This window comes from Aquila chrysaetos, chromosome 17, assembly GCF_900496995.4.
Source record: "Aquila chrysaetos chrysaetos chromosome 17, bAquChr1.4, whole genome shotgun sequence".
Classification (NCBI taxonomy): domain Eukaryota; kingdom Metazoa; phylum Chordata; class Aves; order Accipitriformes; family Accipitridae; genus Aquila; species Aquila chrysaetos.
The window spans coordinates 10457365-10475860 of record NC_044020.1 but is presented as its reverse complement, the minus strand read 5'-3'; the positions used below and the strand labels follow the sequence as shown (position 1 = coordinate 10475860).

The 18496-nt window shown below is 39.7% G+C and overlaps 1 long non-coding RNA gene across 1 annotated transcript; it reads right to left on the bottom strand.

The window, feature by feature from the left end:
- Positions 1 to 837: 837 nt before the first annotated feature.
- On the bottom strand, positions 838 to 12203 carry LOC115352686. Its single transcript, XR_003927234.1, has 3 exons — positions 12193 to 12203; positions 11809 to 11814; positions 838 to 952 (listed from the first exon to the last, which is right to left on the bottom strand). It is a non-coding gene; the product is annotated as an uncharacterized LOC115352686 (long non-coding RNA).
- Positions 12204 to 18496: the final 6293 nt, after the last annotated feature.

Genomic DNA, 18496 nt, shown 5'->3' with positions numbered 1-18496 from the left:
CGTCATACTGCTGTCTAACAGCACGCCAAGGTGTATGAAGAAGCAGAATTGGCTGCACTTTAGGAGTCCATCAGGATGGTATTGAGGGGAAATGTCACCTATTTTTCTTGTGTTCTTCTCTTGTCAAAACTGTAGTAATTCTGTCTTTTAAGGGACTGGAGAATTATAGCAGTCTCAGTGTCTAAGCTTAGCTTTCCATAGTGACTGTCAATGATACTTCCCAAACCATCCCTATTTGCATCCACGGAGCTACCAAATGATGTATGTTCACCACGGTGAGTATTTAGAGGATTTAGCATTACTGATTCACTATATAGGTGAGAGGGGCAGAACGACAAGGTTCAGTTTTGGTCTGGGAATTCATTTTCGTATTGGGTCTGGCTGAGATGGAGTTAATTCTCCCCATAGCAGCCCGCATAGTGCTGTGCTCTGCATCGGTAGCTAGAAAGGTGTTGATAACACACCAGTGTTTTGGCTAGTGCTGAGCAGCGCTGGCACAGCACCAAGGCTGTCTCCCCAACATTTTTGCCCCCTCCCTCAACGGCAGGCTGGGGCTGGGCAAGATCTTGGGAGGGGACATAACCAGGACAGCTGACCTAAACTAACCAAACAGATATTCCATACCATATGACGTCAGCTCAGATATAAAAGCTAAGTAAAGGGAGATGGAAGGGGGCCGTTTTCGTCTTCCGGAGCCACCACTACGCGTACTGAAGCCCTGCTTCCCAGGAAGTGGCTAGACATCGCCTGCTGATGGGAAGCAGAGAATAACATCATTTGTTTTAATTAGCTTTTCACGCGCGACCTTTGCTTTCATTTTATTAAACTGTCCTTATCTTGACCCACAAGCCTTTGTTATATTTTCTCTCCCCGGTCTAGCTGAGGAGGGGGAGTGATACAGAGGCTTTGGTGGTCACCTGGCATCCAGCCAGGGTCGACCTACCACAATTTTCTCTATAAACCATCCCTATATGTCCTATACATTCAATGACTTTCTTTTCAGTTCGCTTATTGTTCTCAGCCGGGCAGATGGACAAATACCTAACTGAACCGATGCTGGGAAGTGGGTCTGCTGTCAGACTGAAATGAAACAGGAGATGCAGCATCCCATTGTAAAGGCAAGGAGCAGCAATTGCAGTAGGCAGCGGGCATGTAGGGCCTATTTGGGAAGCACTGGGAAGCAGGTTGCCTTGGCTACTCGTAAGCTGATACGTATATTCAAACACAACATTGACCAAGAGACTATGATGATATGTAATAACTATATTTTATTTATATAATTGAATTTTGGATATGGCTTGTAGCATGGCATTCCAAATATAGAGACAGGTCTGATTATTTTCCTTTCCCTGCAACCCTGAAAGATATTGGTAGGGACCATATTGGAAAGGGGGAGGAAGTTTCATACACTTGAATTTCTACAACTGTATGCCCAAGGTAGTGTAAGTGGAGTCCTGATGCCACTGAATTTATTCCACTGATTTCCTTTAAGCAGGGATTTTATAGCTGATGAAACAAAGCTGCTGCAAAACATACATAGAAAAGATCTTTCCTGCCTCTGTGTTTCTGTATAGAAAGAAGAGGGATGATTAACATCATAGAAGAAAAGTATAATGGTAAATTGATAGGCAAGAACACTTATAAGAAACTCTTATTTGAACTTGATTTGCCACAGTCTTTTTGTGTAACATTTATGCATCTAATCTTAAGAGGTGTTATTCATTGTATGAAAAGGGGAAAGGAAAAAGAAAAGTCCTTCAAAACTAAAGTTATAAGCAGAAGGAATAGTGAAAGGAAAGCATTTGAATAAGATAAATACAGAACCAAATTACTGAGACTGAAATATCTTCTGAATTTTGGTTTTATAGAAAATAGCTAGAATTCCTTTGAGATGAATTATTTGCCATTATTAATGTATTGATTAATCTGGATAAAAGTCACTGATGAGACATATATAAAGCCATCCTCATTTTCAGAATTAATAATTTCCTGACAGCCTTATTGTCTGTCATCTCAGAACAATGCAAATACATGTCTGAAAAACAGAGAATGACATGTACACAAACCCTCAAACTCTGACTTTTACCATTTCCAGTTAATCAATCTTTTATGGTTTTCCTCATCCTGACTTGGGTGATAAGAGATCCCTTACCATTTCTTATGGTTAAGTGCATTATTGTCAAAGATCTTTTGCCATTGGTATGTCTGATAGAACTTTTTTATATCCCACCCTTCTGTTAACCATGCTTCAACCTGTGTGCACTCCTTTATCCCTCAGCTACAGCTACCAAAACCTTTCTTCTTGTTTTCCTACTATGTCTGCCCATTTCTACAAGAAGCTGCCTGCGTAGCTTTCTCTACCTTTCTCTATTTTTCTCCTTTTTTTTTTTTTTTTTCCTCTAATACACCACAAATCTCCAGTAAGACAGGGTCTGAATTCTTATTTACAATACAGTTCCTTCATAGTGCCTTAGAGGAAATGAAAATCTGGCCCTCTGAGAGCACTCCTGTGAAAGACATAGCTGTGCTGCATATCTTGTGGTGTTTATAGAATACAGAATAATATCTAGAAAAAAGACTCTCCTTTCTTCTGTAGGTGCATATACATGTCTAAGTCCTCCAGTACACCGCCAGGATGACTGCTGAAAAATGGCATCATCCCATTGAGTGTTCGCAGTTATCAAAGGTCAACTGTCTTTAATAAGTTGCTCAGTCTCCATGGGCAACTTTCCTGATGGGCAAAGTTGACAGTTTCATTCTGTTAAAGGTTTGGATTGCATTCAGTTCAGTGGAAAGTGAATGGATATCAGCATTTCTTGGAGACAAGTTTTACCTGCTGCCATTTGTGAAAGAAATATAATCCTTCCATAAAAATTAGAACTAAAAATGTCCCTTGTTTCAATGGGAAATCACACCTCCTCTTTGGGCTCACTCGTCATCACAAAATTCTGGATTTTATGTTAACAGATAAAAAGAGCGTTACTATTAATCTGTGCTTGGGCTCATTGGCTGTCACCATAAGATTCTTAGAATAAAGAAAATCCCCCAAAACCTCAGCAAAGAGAAGTTTGATGGTGGTTGAAGAGCTATGAAGCACATTCCTGAGAGAAGGATGTATTACTCGCTAGGCTTAATAAAAATTCTCAAAGTAATATACAATACCCCCTTCTATTGCTTTTAGGCTGAACATTGAAAAGACTTCACTCCATTGTTACAAAGCTAAGAAGAAATTTGGAAATTCATTAGTTGTGACTATGCTGACCTGGAAAGGAATATTTTGATGTGACTTCCATAATGAAAGGCAAAGTAACATATTAATTCACCCTGGAGAGGGGATTTTCACAGGGGAAACCTGTTTCTGTGGATTGTGACAGCAGTGCTCAGGGCACAGCATGTGTGGAAAGACAAGCCAGCTGATCTCAGTTAGTTCACCAAGACCAGTGGGGAAAGGTGAGTACAGGAAATTCCTACATTGTTAATACCTCCTTGTGGTATGTGTTCAGTATGCTGGCACATCCAGCCACTTAAAGGGAATTGAGTATTCTTAAGTTTCCCGTAACTATGTCACAGAATTGCTAGCCCTGTTTAGTGGTTGCTGATTAATTTTTAAAGACGCACCTAGAAATGCAATGCAAGCCTTAGGAAAGGATGTGCTTTATTGCCTAGCAAATCAGATGGTGTTTTCCCTACTTGGGACATTTTGCCTGTTGCTGTGCTAGTCAGTCACAGGAAAGAGGGGGATCTTCCTTTGGAAGAGAGCCACTGGAGGCTGCTTAAAATAGGTCTTCATATGTGCAGTGTCAAACTGTCACAGCAAGCAAGACAAATAACTCATTATTTTTAGGGGCTAATAAAGTAAATCCCACCACTAATCAGGACAGAGTTGGCTGTTCTCTAAACAGTAAGAAAAAACACCATTTGCTTATTACAGTCACCATATTAAAATTGGATGAATTCTGTGAATATTTAAAGATGTGGAAATAGTCCGTCTCTCTGTTTTTGAATGATGCCTTCTACAGATCTATTCATAAAGTCCAGGTACGATACCACAGTGTCTCAAACAGTCTGTGTTCGTATTAATATCTGCTAGTACACCAGTTGCCTAGGAAGGCTGGGAACAGAAGAGACACTGAACTGATAATTTGTTGCAGATAAAGGCTATGAAATGTTAATTACAGGACAGGAAAAACACTCTCCTTTATGTTATCGCTTTTGCCTGGGTGGCCCAGTGAGATAAGATATTGTTCTAAATTCAAATTAGTCAAAACAAAGCTGGATTCACATAGCATATCAGTGACTTAATGGGAGAGAAATGACCTGATCCAGATAAAAAGCATGACACCCCTAATCTGTTTACACACTGGAACAGATGGCAAAGCTGCATTTAGTTTTACCTGCAAAATCTCCAGCCACATTCTTCCCCTGTTCCCTGAGTACTGCTCCTCTTTGCTGGGCTGTGCCTGCCTTAACGCTGCAGCAAACACACAATAAGCCCGTGTTTAACTTGTCAGTCAGGACATTCAGAGGAACTATTGAAATTCAGCCAGGTGCCAGTTCCCCTGTTTTAATAGAAGTCATTATGACCTGTTACATTTGAAGGGCACTTCTGCTTTTGGCTACAGTAGTTGGACTACTGTCAGCTTATTTCATGTCAATGCATTAAGCAAAGCACTAGGTTCAGCCATTTCAGTTAAAGTAACTGTGAGGTTCTGCTGCTGCAGACCTTGCACCAAGACATTTTGGAAGGTACATATACGAGCAGCTGTGGAAATATCACATATAAGGGGTTAAAACCTAACCTGTTTCCAGCACTATTATTATCAAAGCAAGTTTCAACCTCTTTGCTGACTGGTGACACATGAATCAACCTCTGACCATTAGTGTGACCTGACTGGAAGCTCAGTTTGTGTTTATCACAGGGGAATTTACGATCAAAGCATTTAGTGCCCTCATGAATACCACCTGTGTAATGGCATTTCTTATTAATTGTGCTTCATAAGGCATTAATACTCCAATCTACAAATATTTTCTTCTATTTAAAAAAGGACCCAAATGGGAATGGTGACCCTCCTACTGCTGATGGAAGTGGTTGCTTATTTGGCTATAAATATATGTCTGATCTCATATTTTTGCCTTTTAAAATAACTTGATGCTTGTTCCTTGTCTAGTTGTACCACCCAGTATCAACATCATGTGTGCCATCATCAAACTGAATGCATAAGACATTATATATTTGAGGGCTCAAAAAATTATGTTCAACTCAAACTATTCACTACCTCTTGAGTTAATCCACTCACCAATCAACACTGATAGTGAAGAGCACTGAAGGCTGGATGCAATATTGCTGAAATGCTGTAGAAGTAAGACAGCAAGCGCTTGGCATACCTGAGAACTCCTTAGACCATAAGGAGGTGAGTCTGCTGGGAGGCAAAAGTATCCATAGATATGGGGTTATTTGAGGAACTGTGAGACAGAGCATAGTTTGGGTCTCTAAAAAGAAATGCCTCTTAAGTTAGTCTTTTGATTTTAACTTCTCTGTTCCTGGGTTCTGTCAAATCGTGATAAACTTTTAGGTACCTTGAAAATTTAAGCTTGATTTGTTTGTTTGGATCAGTGGATTCCCTGCCTATTCTGTCTGAAATGGTATCTTTCCTGTTCTGCATACCCTTCTCACCGAGATGGTTTCTCCTGACCCTATTCTCTGTAAAGATATCTTCCAAATGCTACGCATTGCTCCTAGCAATCCAGTCACTCTGTGGGCCTGCATCTTTAGCCAATTTCATTCAAGTGCCTCTGAAATTACCTCATGATATGTTCACCTTAAGTGCCATTGCTTTGTGTGTATCTTCCTGTAATTAGGTTGCCTCACTGCCAATTAGAGACAACAGAGCATGCGTTCAGAATGTTCTAGGACATTAAAGTGATTAATGGCAGAAAACAAACTGTACCAGGCCTAAACAAAAATCTTCCTTTCATTAATCCATTTTGAAAGCAAATTAAACATTTTTTTCCTCATGCTTTAGTGCTTGATCTATTCAAGCAACAGTTTTTAAAAGCTTGATGATTAAAAATATTAATTATAAAATAATGGTGAAAATAACGAATGATTAGGGTTGTGTGTTCACAAATAGGTAAATCAGGCCCTGATTCATTCCCAGATGAGTCAACAGACTCTTCAACTGATTCAATCAAATGTTGAATCAAGTCCTTAATGCCTGTTTCCTGAGCACATTTGTGCACAGAGATAATGACCTGTAATGTGGATGAGATTCAGAAAGCTACAGTGGGGTCTCTCTGGTACCTTAGTGTTCACAGATAACCTACAGAGGCCTAATCCCAAAGGTGCTCTTCTATCAGTTTCACCTAAAAGATTCCTTTTGTGGAAATACGCTTCTCTTGTGCAGGTGCAAAGCCTCTCCAGACCTCCATAGATCCTGCTCTGTTACCTAGTCCCTTAGCTGTAAGACAGGATGGTGCTAGGTGTCACAATGTCCAAGTGTTTGTGTGTCTTGCAGTTGATTGATAGAGAAACCAACTGCCATGAATCCTCAGCCAAGAATATAGATAATAAATACAGAAAAAAGAGAACACTACTGCTGTGATTGATGGTGGGCATGAAATCTTCTTCCAGACAATAGGAGAGCTGTTTGGCATTTGAAGACTTTGTTGACGCTACTGCAGAAGATAGTTGTTTTAGCTTTGTGAATGTATGTGTCTTGTAGTACGTGGGAAAATGAAATCTCTCAGAACACTTCATCTTGAAGCAAAAGCTGCAGAAACTCAAAGGTAAAGAACAGGCAATAAAGCAGTGAGAGAGAGTATTGTGGGAACTGCAACTCAAAGAAAAAAAGAGACCCAAGATATATTCTACTTTGTTTTAAGTATCAAAATATATCAAAATATTAAAAAAGACTTAGTAAAACAACTGCAGACAAATCTTTCTCTCAGGACCAGGCCAAAATGGTATTGGGTAACACGCGATGGCCAAAAGGAGAAAACCGTAAAAAAGGTATTTTGTTTCCCTGGCCTGAAAATGCATGTCAGAGAAAATGGAAGACTTGACAGAAATGTGAAGCTCTTTGAAAACCTTCCATACGTGATGACACACGTTGGGACCTACGGCAGCATTCGGAGCAAAATGCACAGTCAAAACTTCAAGGATTTTGTAAAGGAGCTGAGGGAAAGGTGAATCCAAAATGAAAAAAAGAGAGGCAGAAAACAGTGGAGATGACTTACAGAAGGTATATGAAGTTGCAGATATTAGTTTTAAGGAAAAGCAGGGAGAGGATCTGGAAGAAAGTGGGGAAAGAAAAATAATTTTGTCAGGTGGAAGCTAACAACTAGCTGGAGCAGACAGGAGTGTCATTATATGGATAAAGAGGCAGATGTGAGCAACAGAACTCAGAACTGGAGTGATGCAACAATGAATGAAGAAAATGGAAAATCAATGAGAGGAGTCCAAGATATGTTTAGAGGATTATAAGTTCTTTTTGGGATGCAGTAAAATTGGCATTACTAAAATTTAACAGGAAGACCAATTTCAGTTGGATGTGAAAAATCTCCTTTTGAAGTCTGATATTGTTAAAGTTATTATTATTGTTGTAAACATCATCATCATTATGTTTGTCACCATTATGTTTGTTTCTTAAAAACCTACCAAAGCAAGCAAATTTCTGCATATTTTCATATTCCGAGCAAATTAAAAGGAATAGGATGTGTCTCAGATAAGTAGCAATCTATCACTGTGCTAGGCAGTTTGGCAAAATGAAATGGTAATTATTTCCTTTCCCTAAGAGCTTACATCTGAAACAGACAGAGACAGCAGGTACGTGCAAAAATCCAACAGACAAACAGGGTCAACAGTGTTACTGTGGCACATTACTTTCACTTATTTTCCCCAAGAAAGATGAAGGCAAAATGGAAGGAAAGGGTACAGGACATGGTAGTTGGAGCAGGTAGGCTGAGGGAGACCCTCACTTGATCAGTCTCAGAGGGGAAGAGCACAAGACAGTTCCTCTCCAGAATAGACACTTCCTTCAAATTAACTAATTTTCCAGAGCCACAGAAAGTAAGGAGTGAAACTGATAAGGAGGAAATTAGGGAAAGTAAAAAGCTCAGCTAAGGTGTCTGATATTTCAAGTAAATACTCTCAGCGTGGTGTCATTTATATTTCAACAAATTAGCATGTCCAAGGTAAGAATTTCTTAGCTACAGATTTCTGTCCAGCTCTACTTTTACCACATAAACAAGAAGAAATGTTTTAGCACTCTTTAGTAACTTAGATGTATACTATCAACTAGAGAAAAAAAATACATATGGCATTCCATAATAATTGTGTAAGAGATTTCTAATTTGTTAAATTTCATCTAAAAAGTCTTAGAACTACAGATACACTTCAGAGGACTGGAAGAACATCATGGCACTGGCTAAAAATGGCTTTTTTCTTAACTTTATTTGATAAATAAGCTGTAAGCTTGACATCTGTCACAGGTTAAATCAGGACTAATCTGATATCAGGTTGAATTTTTAAGGAATGAAATCATAGCAATGCAATTAATGCCAGTTAAGATAATGCTGCATTAGACCTAGTGTGGTTTATATTGACGACTAGGAAATAAATATGACATCAAAGCTGCTGCAGTGTGGATGACACAGAGTCCCTTGAAAGAGCGAGTGCTAAGGGTGAACAAGCAGTTGCACACTCCAGTCTTGCTCGTGAAGGCTGTTGAAATCCTCGGTAGGCATATGCAGTGGGTAGGGCCAAAGAGTGATTAAAGAAGACTTTGAGCACAAATAAGACAAATGTGTACTGGAACCTTCTTTGCAGTGCTCCCCATTTCCCAGATGACTTTGAGTCGTACATACTCACTTTGTGATGCTGAGCAGAGGCATAGCCTCCATTCAGACAGCAGAAGTAGCATAGCTGTGAAAGCAGATCACTCCACCATGTACCTCTTGTTAGGTAGGATACATACAGAAACAACCTTTACTCTCACTTTTCCCCCATTTACTCTTGCACAAAACAATCCTCCAGGACCTTCCCACAACATCTCAGTTCCCCTGTCTGTAGTGTTAATATTGCAGAGTACAGAAATGAACCATAAATGTGATACTTTACCTAGAAAATTGCAATGGAGATGAAAACCAACTCAATCTATTAAGTTTATTAAATAAATACTGGACAGTTACTTGCTTATAGTGTATATGTATCTTCGTGCAGGGAAAAAACATGGGGAATTAAAGGGCTTTCTGTAGAAAAGCCCAGTCAGGACAAGTTGCTAGAACCTGAAGTCAGACAAGTTCAAGTTATAAACTAAATATATGTTTTTAACCAAAAAAGTGACTGATTGATGAAATAGACTAGCCAGGAAAATTATAGATGACTCATTTTTGTGCTTCTTGAGGCCAAGATATGATGTCTCTGTGGAAGGCATGATTTCATTTTATACAATCTCAGCATAGGAATGGCCAGTGAGGTTTAATAGCCTAAAATATGCTTAAGATTAGAATGAATTGTTCCTAATGACATTTATGAGACTAAGAATCAGCACCCAAGTTACTCTGGTATATAGAACAGCAGGATAGTTACACAATAAACTATATGCTGAACATTGCATTTTACATTAATAGACAATTATTTTTGTTTATTTTTAAAATGTGCTTTAAAATTGCCCCCCCAAAAGCAAAACAAACCCCAACACCCTCAAAAACTTGCTCTAAATTAACGGCAAATTGTGAATTAGAAACAAACCCCAAACAAGCCTTGCTTAGTGAACAGTGTTATTTTTCAGTTCTCCCTTGAATTAGCATCTCCCATGCAAGACCTGACTCATACCTGAGAGGCACAGGCCTTGAGAAGACATGCACAGTCCTGGAGTCCCAGTTCTGCAGAAATAAGGACTGGGAATATTGAGAACAGTGACTCCGACTGACCTTCTTAAAAGCTCCCTGGACTCCGAAGACTTTCAAGATGTTTTCTTTACAAGGTCCAATGAGCAATCCATGTGTGATCTCTTGAAGCCTGCCTTGTGTATAGCAAAGATTCCCTTGAATGAAGATATCTTGGGGTCAGTGATTCAACGCTTCCTTGAGAAACTGTTTCAGTAGAAATTTTATGGGCGGCTTTAATGCTAAGAGATTTAAAATAAAAATCCAGCATCCAAGCCCCCATGATTTTATTTTTGTGGACAACAACCCTTTCTCAAATTATAAAAAATGCAGCTAATACAGCATGTTTATTCCCAGCTCAGAATGTGTTCCATAGCTCAAAAATACCATTTAATGAAAGGAACACTTGATGTAGCTGTTGCCATAGTAACAAGATATGTTTACACAGAAGCCGAGATGGAGAGTAGTGTGTGTAAGTGGGGCTGCAGGAGCTGGGTGGAGTACTGGAACTGCATAACCTATGCACCTCTGTTTATTCTGGATTTCCTTCTGGATTTATTCTGTGCAGGGATGATTTGTGTGCAAATGTTATAGTTGGTTGCAAGGAGCTATAGAAGATACAAAATAACCAAATTTACAGTAAAGTTACAATTACCAGACCTCAAGATTTCTCTTTTTTGCAGAGTTAAAAATTATCAGCAATCAATCACATTCTGACTTGGCACCATCTCCAAGAGCTCTAGTGCTAACATTTCAGCACTCAGACTCACCACCAGAAGTACTGACATGTCTTTTTGGGTGCTAAAGCCAGAGGCCAACTTGTCAAAAGCTCAGCGTGTCAGGTGTTGAGATATTTTGAAAAGGTGGCTGTAACTGCCTGAGTAAAAGCTGCAGAACAGGGAGGATTTAAAAGTTAGCTAACTTTTCTTTCTTGCATGAAAATTTCCATTTTTTAACTTAGCAAATTACTTTTGCAAAGTATCTCTATCTTTGTGGAAAAAACAGCATAGCCCTACCCTGCCAGAGACAAATTTTGTACATTTGGTTGACCAATTAATCCAAAACAATTCTCAAAGACTGCCCTGGAGCTACTAGTTTACTGTTTTATATAGTTTTGTGACTCAGCTGAGGACTAAACCCCCCCAGCAGGTGGGCCATCAACCTCCTACAAAAGAAGCCTCCAAATCTTATGTTCTGACCAGCTGTTCTGATGAGAGAGTGCTTTTTTTCTGAAATGTGAGCCAAGTCTTATCCTTTGAACCACTAGATATAGATCTGTGCTTAGCTGCATAGAGTGCTGATCTTGAGTATTTACTTCCTTCCTGCTATCTTTTATGACTCAGTGCAAACATATGATCTAGTCATCTGAATACAGGACTATGACATGGAGGTTTTTGTTCTTATCCATGACTTTCTAAAAACAAGGGTATCATACGTCATGGCCCTGCTCTATAACTCCTCTTTCAGTGAGGGGGATAACTACATGCCCATCAAACCTTTTATGACTTCCAAGAAACAAGCCAGCTACTGTTCATAAAGTACTTGAAGAGAAAATTACTACACCCTGAATCTGATTCATCACTGCATTCCTGGTCTAGCTCTGTTAATGGAGGAACAAGATGCTGAAGTAGGATCTACATCATCTATCCCAAAAAATTCCAGGAAGAAAAAACCAAAGCCCACTCCAAAATTAAAAAAAAAAACCCAAACAACCAAACAAAACCATTTCTTTCCTGTTTAACTCGGATGTGTAGTCATTACACTTCAGAAAAACAAGAAAAGCTCCAGAATATTTGCATTCTGGATACAAGTTAAAAAACACTTTTTGAATATTTTTGACATTTTTGTCCATTCTCTTTTTTTTCAGAACCACATGTCGTCCAGCAATTGGTTAGGCTTTCTCACAGCAGCATCATTAACCACTTCCTTATACTTCTATCACTTATTTAAAGCAACAAGTCAAATCCTGTAATTTTGATTTTTGCTAATCAGAGAGGAATGAGAATCACTGTTCATATTACCTTTGAAAGAGATCCAGAATCAAAGCATGTCACTTTCAGACACATAGGCAAATGAGTGTCTATGTCACACTTTCCCAGCTCTCTGCCTCTCCAGGCTATTAGCCTGTTTCTCCATGGTCCCAGGTCTCTGCTCGCTGTAAGATGCATCTTGCCTTCAGCTCCCTTTCCTCAAGAGCTACCCTTGGTCCCAACAGCAGCTGTTGCCTGGCCAGGTTGACCTACTGTCTTATTGTCACAGTACCTTCAATGTGCCTATACCAGATGATGTTTGGTATAGCATGACATATTTCTCTTGTGCTCCTCTTGAGTTAGAGAGAAAAGCAAAGATATAGATGGATGCATGATCACTGTGTCCCTGCAGAACTTTTGGGTGTTAAGCTCTAAGTCTTATGGGTTCATGAAACGTTGGCCTTGAACCATTTTTCCTTGTTCTATTTCTGTTTCTCCAAAACCCCATTTCTAGTTTGATTAGCACTCTGCTCTAGTTCGTGGTTTCTCAATGATGCCTCTGGCAACATTTCTGTGTGCAGGAAATGCTTAAGTAGATCCAGTCATTCCCTCGCTTGGGAAGAAAGTGGTGGATTTGTCAGGACAAAACTGCTGTGGTTCTCAAATCATGGGCTCACAGAAGATAGAACTAGAGTTTACATCTGGGTTACTTCTGCTTTTTCCAGAGCAGGATTAAGTAGCCCACTCCTAACACATTTTTTTCCACTGACATGTCCTTAAAAATCTTCACTGCTGCAGACTTCATTGCTGCCTAAGATAGCTTAGTGCTTCATCGTTAGAAAGTGTTCCTTAAAATGTAGCCTAATCTTCCAGACTTTTCACTACTTGTCCTGTACTTAGTAGATATTCAGTACCTTCATCAACCTGGCATGCTTAAGCATATTGCCACAGAACTATCCCATGTTTAAAATAAAGAATCACACTTCTTTCAGACTTCTTCAAGTGGTCCTTGATTCTCCTCTTTGCTCTTTTCTGGCCTCTTCCTGCTCAGATCAATCAACATCTCTCCAGATGTGCAGTGCCCCAGACTGGGCGTATTTCTAAAGCTGAGCATGAGTAGAAAGAACAGCGTGATTGCTTCCGCCTGTCTACATTCATGTTTCCACTTGTCCATACAGAGTTCCATTATTTCTCAGCAGCTTGAGTAAGTCATGCTCAGCTTGTGATCTACTAGAGACAGTAAGCCACCTTCTTCTATCAGCCAGTGATTTCAGTCCTCAGTTGAGGTGGCTGATTATTCGCACCAAACAGAAGGTCTTTGCCCTTGTCCCCATTGAAGAGCATCTTATTTGCTTTTTCTTGTTGTCAGGGTATACATTTTCATTTTAACTGTATCTTCTGAAAGTGAATATTGACTTCCTCTCTCCTTTTTCTCCTGCTTACAGATTTTAACAGGGACATTCCTTCCCTCTTCATTACCTAACCCAGAAGAGAACCCTAGTGAATGTTGATAGATATATTCATCAGTCTGCCAACCACTGGTGACTTGTCCTTCAGGTTGCAGACTAGCTGAGCACCATTTGTTAACAATTTCATTGAGACCATGTTTCTCTAATATGCTTATGAAGAATGTTGTGTGAAACAGCATCAAAAGACTAAAGTGAAGATACCCATCATTTACAGCCTTTTCTCCTACATGCAAAGCTGAGAGTAGAGAGGCTTTGCCCTTGACACCTGCATGTTGGCTATTGCTTATCTCTTAGCTGCTTAAAACTAGATATCTGGGTTATTTGTTCCAGCATTTTCCTGGGTAGGGAGTTACCTGAATTTTCCTGTGTCACTTTTCTTCCACTTTTGAAGACCAGTATGTCTGTGTTCAGTTTTGGTCCCTGCTGTACAAAAAAGAGAAGGTCCAGAGAAGGGCCACAAAGATGATCAAAGGACTGGGAAGCTTGCCATATGAGGAAAGGCTGAGAGAACTGGGTTTGTTCAGCCTTGAGAAAAGAAGGCTTAGGGGAGATCTTATCACCATGTTCCAGTATTTAAAGGGTGGCTACAAAGAAAACAGAGACTCCCTTTTTGCAAGGAGTCACATGGAAAAGATGAGTGGTAATGGGTACAAGTTAATTCTGAGGAGATTCTGATTGGAGGCAAGAGGAAAATTTTTCACAATGAGAACAATCAGCCATTGGAATCATGTCCCCAGGGAAGTGGTGGATTCCCCAGCATTGGACACTTTTAAGATTCAGTTGGACAGGGTGTTGGGCCATCTTGTCTAGACTGTGCTTTTGCCAAGACAGGTTGGACCAGATGATCTTTAAGGTCCCTTCCAACCTGGTATTCTACGATCCTATGATCTTCCTCAGTTTTTTGGAAATTCACCATTCCTTCAGGTTCTCGGAGGCAGCTGCTTCAACTGGCTCCCTAGGTACTCTAAGGTGAACTTTATCAGGTTCACTTATGTATAAACATCTGATTTCTCTGAATATTTCATATCCTGATCTTACATCTAAAACTTTTGTACATTTCTTGCTGTTGTTAGGCCACTAACCCTTTGAGTGAAGACTCCATTAAATGGCACTAAATGCTTCAACCTTCCCAACATCATCGGCTATTGTTTTTCCATCTGGCTGAATAACAGAGAAGGCCTTTCCTTCATTTTGCTCTTATTACTCCTAGTAAACAATTTATTGTTACTCTGCATTTCCTTTGTTAATATTGGCTCATTTGGTACCTATTAAGAGACTATTATATTATTACAATAGACAAAAGCCACTATCATTTTAAGCAAAACATTGGGATGCAAGCAATTGCTATTATTATTGATAATTTAACTGCCCCTCTGATACTTGTTGATGTCCTTTCTAAGGTCTTGGTGCATGGTCTGTTGTTTTTCCTCAGAGGGGAACACTGTGTCTCTCCCACTCTGATACACAGCCCTGGGCTGCAATGGCCCAGCACTAATTGAGATTGTCTCAGCAGGTCTAAGTGCTGTTTTGCACTTCTGTTCTTTCCAGAAGCAGTAACATGTTGTTAATAAACTGACCAGACAGCCTTCTTAAAGCCAAGTATTATTTATTTAGAACCAAGGCTTTTCAGAGAAAATCAATCTTTATGCTATAAGCTGTCTATTCACATGTTCAGCTCAGTTGTTGTCTATACATGGTGATCTTGATAGGTCTAGGTTTCCAACAGACCGTCGCTAAGATCTGGGCACAGCAATGTGTTCCTTTAGCTCAGGGATCAACTCCCTCACCTTGGGGATAGAGGCAAGTATTTTTTACAGAAAAACAGACTTTTACTTCATCGTCTTTTCCAGAGATGAAAACGCTTTATAAATATTTTTCATAGTTTTTCATTCACCTGTTCCCAGCACAGGCAAAATGGTTTTCTAATTTTGGGAGATGCAGCACAGAAAGAAGCTGTTGCCATGGATCCCCCCCCTCTCCTTCCCTTCCCACTGTGTTCATTTGGAAGCAATTTATCTACATCCAGCTGTTGCTTTCCTGCTTGATTTTTTTCAGTGGCCTTCTATTAAGCAAAATCAATATATTATTTACAGGATATGTATCTCATTGGCAAGATTGCATATAAGGCTCCCAATATTGCTGCATGGTACTTATTCAGCTTGCTGTCTTACATTTTTCCTAGTATTGTTCATTATGAGATTAATTGTAATGACAGTAGCTTTTGTGCTCCAGGGAATGTGTTGCAGCTGTTCCAGAAGTTTTGTTCACTATATTGCCTAAAATGTATCTACATGGGCTAGTAAGAGATGGAATCCTACTTTTTCTTTTTTTTCCCTCCCTGTTCCGCATATGCACTTTCCCAACTGCCTTTTCAGGTACCTCTGGCATCTCAAAGGAAGGGAAAAATGTCACATTGGGATGTTATCAGTCAGTGCTTTGAAAGGGGGAAGGCTTCTTCAAAGGTTTAGTATCACTTAGGTGACTCCTCTTAAAAGAACATTATTAGAATTTATTCTTCAAAGAAGAACTGTAGAGTGTATGGTGAAAAGGTCATTCAAATGTTTATGATTGTAAAGACCAACCACATATAAAGAAAAAAATAACCAACACATCAAAGCAGATACGTCATATCAAATGCTCTACTGGAATTGTAGTTACTGTAGTAAGTCTGTTTAAAAATGTTGGTTGTACACTGAGAGACAAGGTGTGAGGCCCTGAGTTATTATGCCTGCTGAGGAACTCAGAGCTGTTGTGATGGCTGTGCAAGAATTATTAGCAGGTGTGGCTCTAGGTGCAAGGCCAGAATAGGGAGTGGGTGATTATTGCTTAAAACTCGCTTTTTGGTTTAGGGGATACCAAAGTCACAGAACAGGTGAATGAGAGGATTTCTGGCTGGGCTGCCAAATTCTTTTTGGACAAAAAATGGTCTTGGAAATTTGAAAAATTTTAAAATCAGGCCTGCAGCTATTAAGTGAAAGCACAAAAAGAAAGTGGGAGGCCCAGAACTGCTTAGGTTTAACTGGGGGTAATCTTAAGCAGTTTGACACTCTTGCCAGCCAACCTTTCCCTTTGTGCCTAGGGTCTTCCCTCTAAGTATTCAGTAGGATCTTTTTTTTTTTTTTCATGGACTATAATCCTGATGCAATAAAACATTCTCAATGCTCAGACATAACACTTCAGTACACGTGAATAATGCAGCCTTCCTGAGCTTCCCCTAATGCAACTAATTTACATAAACGAAGTATTGCGGTGTTAAAAGGGACTGCCTGCTGACCGCATGAGGTTAAACAGCTACTGCTTGTCAATGGGAATAGGCTATTTAAATATCAGATGTGGACTTCATACAAAAATGTTACAGGAAACCATAAAGATTTGTTGAGACCACTGCTTATGCCTAGTATCTAAGCTAATCTGAAGGCAAGGGGAAGTTCTTGTGGCATAATATTAGGATATTTACAGGGAAAAGCAAATACTGCTGCTTTCTAATAAATAGTTGGTACCTTGAATTTAGATATATCAGTGTCTTTAGTTTACAAATTTTGCTAGCACTGAGTAGCTAGTGATCTTTATCACAAGCCTTAGTATGGATGTGCTTTTTTTTCCTTGCACTTGAGTAGGATCTGGATTTCTGTGACATTAGCCTGCAATAAACTCTATGGTTCATCATTGTGAATCTGGTTGATTCACTTCAGCTGTGACTCTGAGTGAAATATATTTAGTGAATAACATCATTTAAGAGATTTCATTATTTTCAAGCAATTTTTTGTTCCATAGACTACAACTTGGGATCAGTAAACCCCTCCTGTCTTACAGCAGTAGGTCCTAATCTGGTAGGGTGAAGGACACAGCCAAATTTTGAGCTGTCATTGAGAATCTGTCAGCAAAAACAGAGGGCATCTTAAACATATTTACAGCTTCTTCCCAATCCTCTGCATTTCATCAAAGTGACAGACTGCATTGCAGAAATTATACACTGAGAGAAGCTTTTGTAAACATACTGTGTGATCTGCCTTCCCTCTGAGGTCACGGTTTTTGGCCTGGAGGTGCCAGGTCACTTACTATCTTCAGGGCTGCAGAAAGGGACCCACCTCAGGTGACATCGAGAGAATGAGGAGAAGAAACTGGAGCTACCACCAGAGTTTGGAGGGACACTGATGAGATCCAGTATTTGGGAAGCTGTCGTCTTCAGTCAGGTAGAGCAGACGGAGGTTGCTGGGCTGGACATGGGGCTTTGAGAAGCTTATCTATCACCCTGATCGAGTCAGCCAGAAGCCTTCCTTATCTTAATTTGTATCTAAGCTGATTCCTTCCAATACACAGTTGAAGAGCTTTTGTGTGCACAATTGAGGCAGGTGCTGGAAAAGGGACATTTGGAAATTTCAAAATGCGATGGGTTAACAGGTCAACCATTCAAGTTGCAAGCTAGTGGTTGCTGTTTGCCATTAGGGAAAAATCCTGACTGCCAGTAAGTTTACTGAGGTATGTTTAGTGCTACCGTCTAGAAAAGTCAATGGAGCCTGCCCCAGGAGGGATACAGTGCTGGCTGGATACAGTGCAGTGTCTATTATATCCTTGCGATACAAGCCAAGAGACTTTAGTAACATACATTCATCTAATAGCTCATACATAGACCAAACACTTGAGTATAAAAGCAGAACTACTCACTGGGTGTCATTGCAAAGCTCATACATCTCAGGCACTGGTGGCAGCTTTTTGTATGCAAGCTGCACTTTATATCCCTGGGTGGAATAAAGATCACACAGCAGCTAAGGTGCTACTGAAGCTTAAAGAGCAAATATGCATTTGGCTTTATTTTGCTTTTCTTGCACTTGTTACTGTGATCACTACAAAGGCAACTTAAAAGATCCATGTGAGAAAGCCATATCACTCATGTAAAAATTTTGTCTAAACCCTTGACTGACTGATTTTTCTTACTAATAACCCTATCATTATGAAGTCACACAGAATACTGTGCCCATTGTGACTGCTGAGGAAATACCTGTGATATATGTTGTTGTCAAACAGAGAGAAAAAAAAACCACACCAAAAACCGATTTAGGCAGGAACAAAGTTAAAAAAGGTCACAAGCTGAAGTTGGTATATATTCAAATAAGCCAGAAAAATAAGGGTTGAAAATAAGACAGGCAATACACAACATATTAAGAAAAG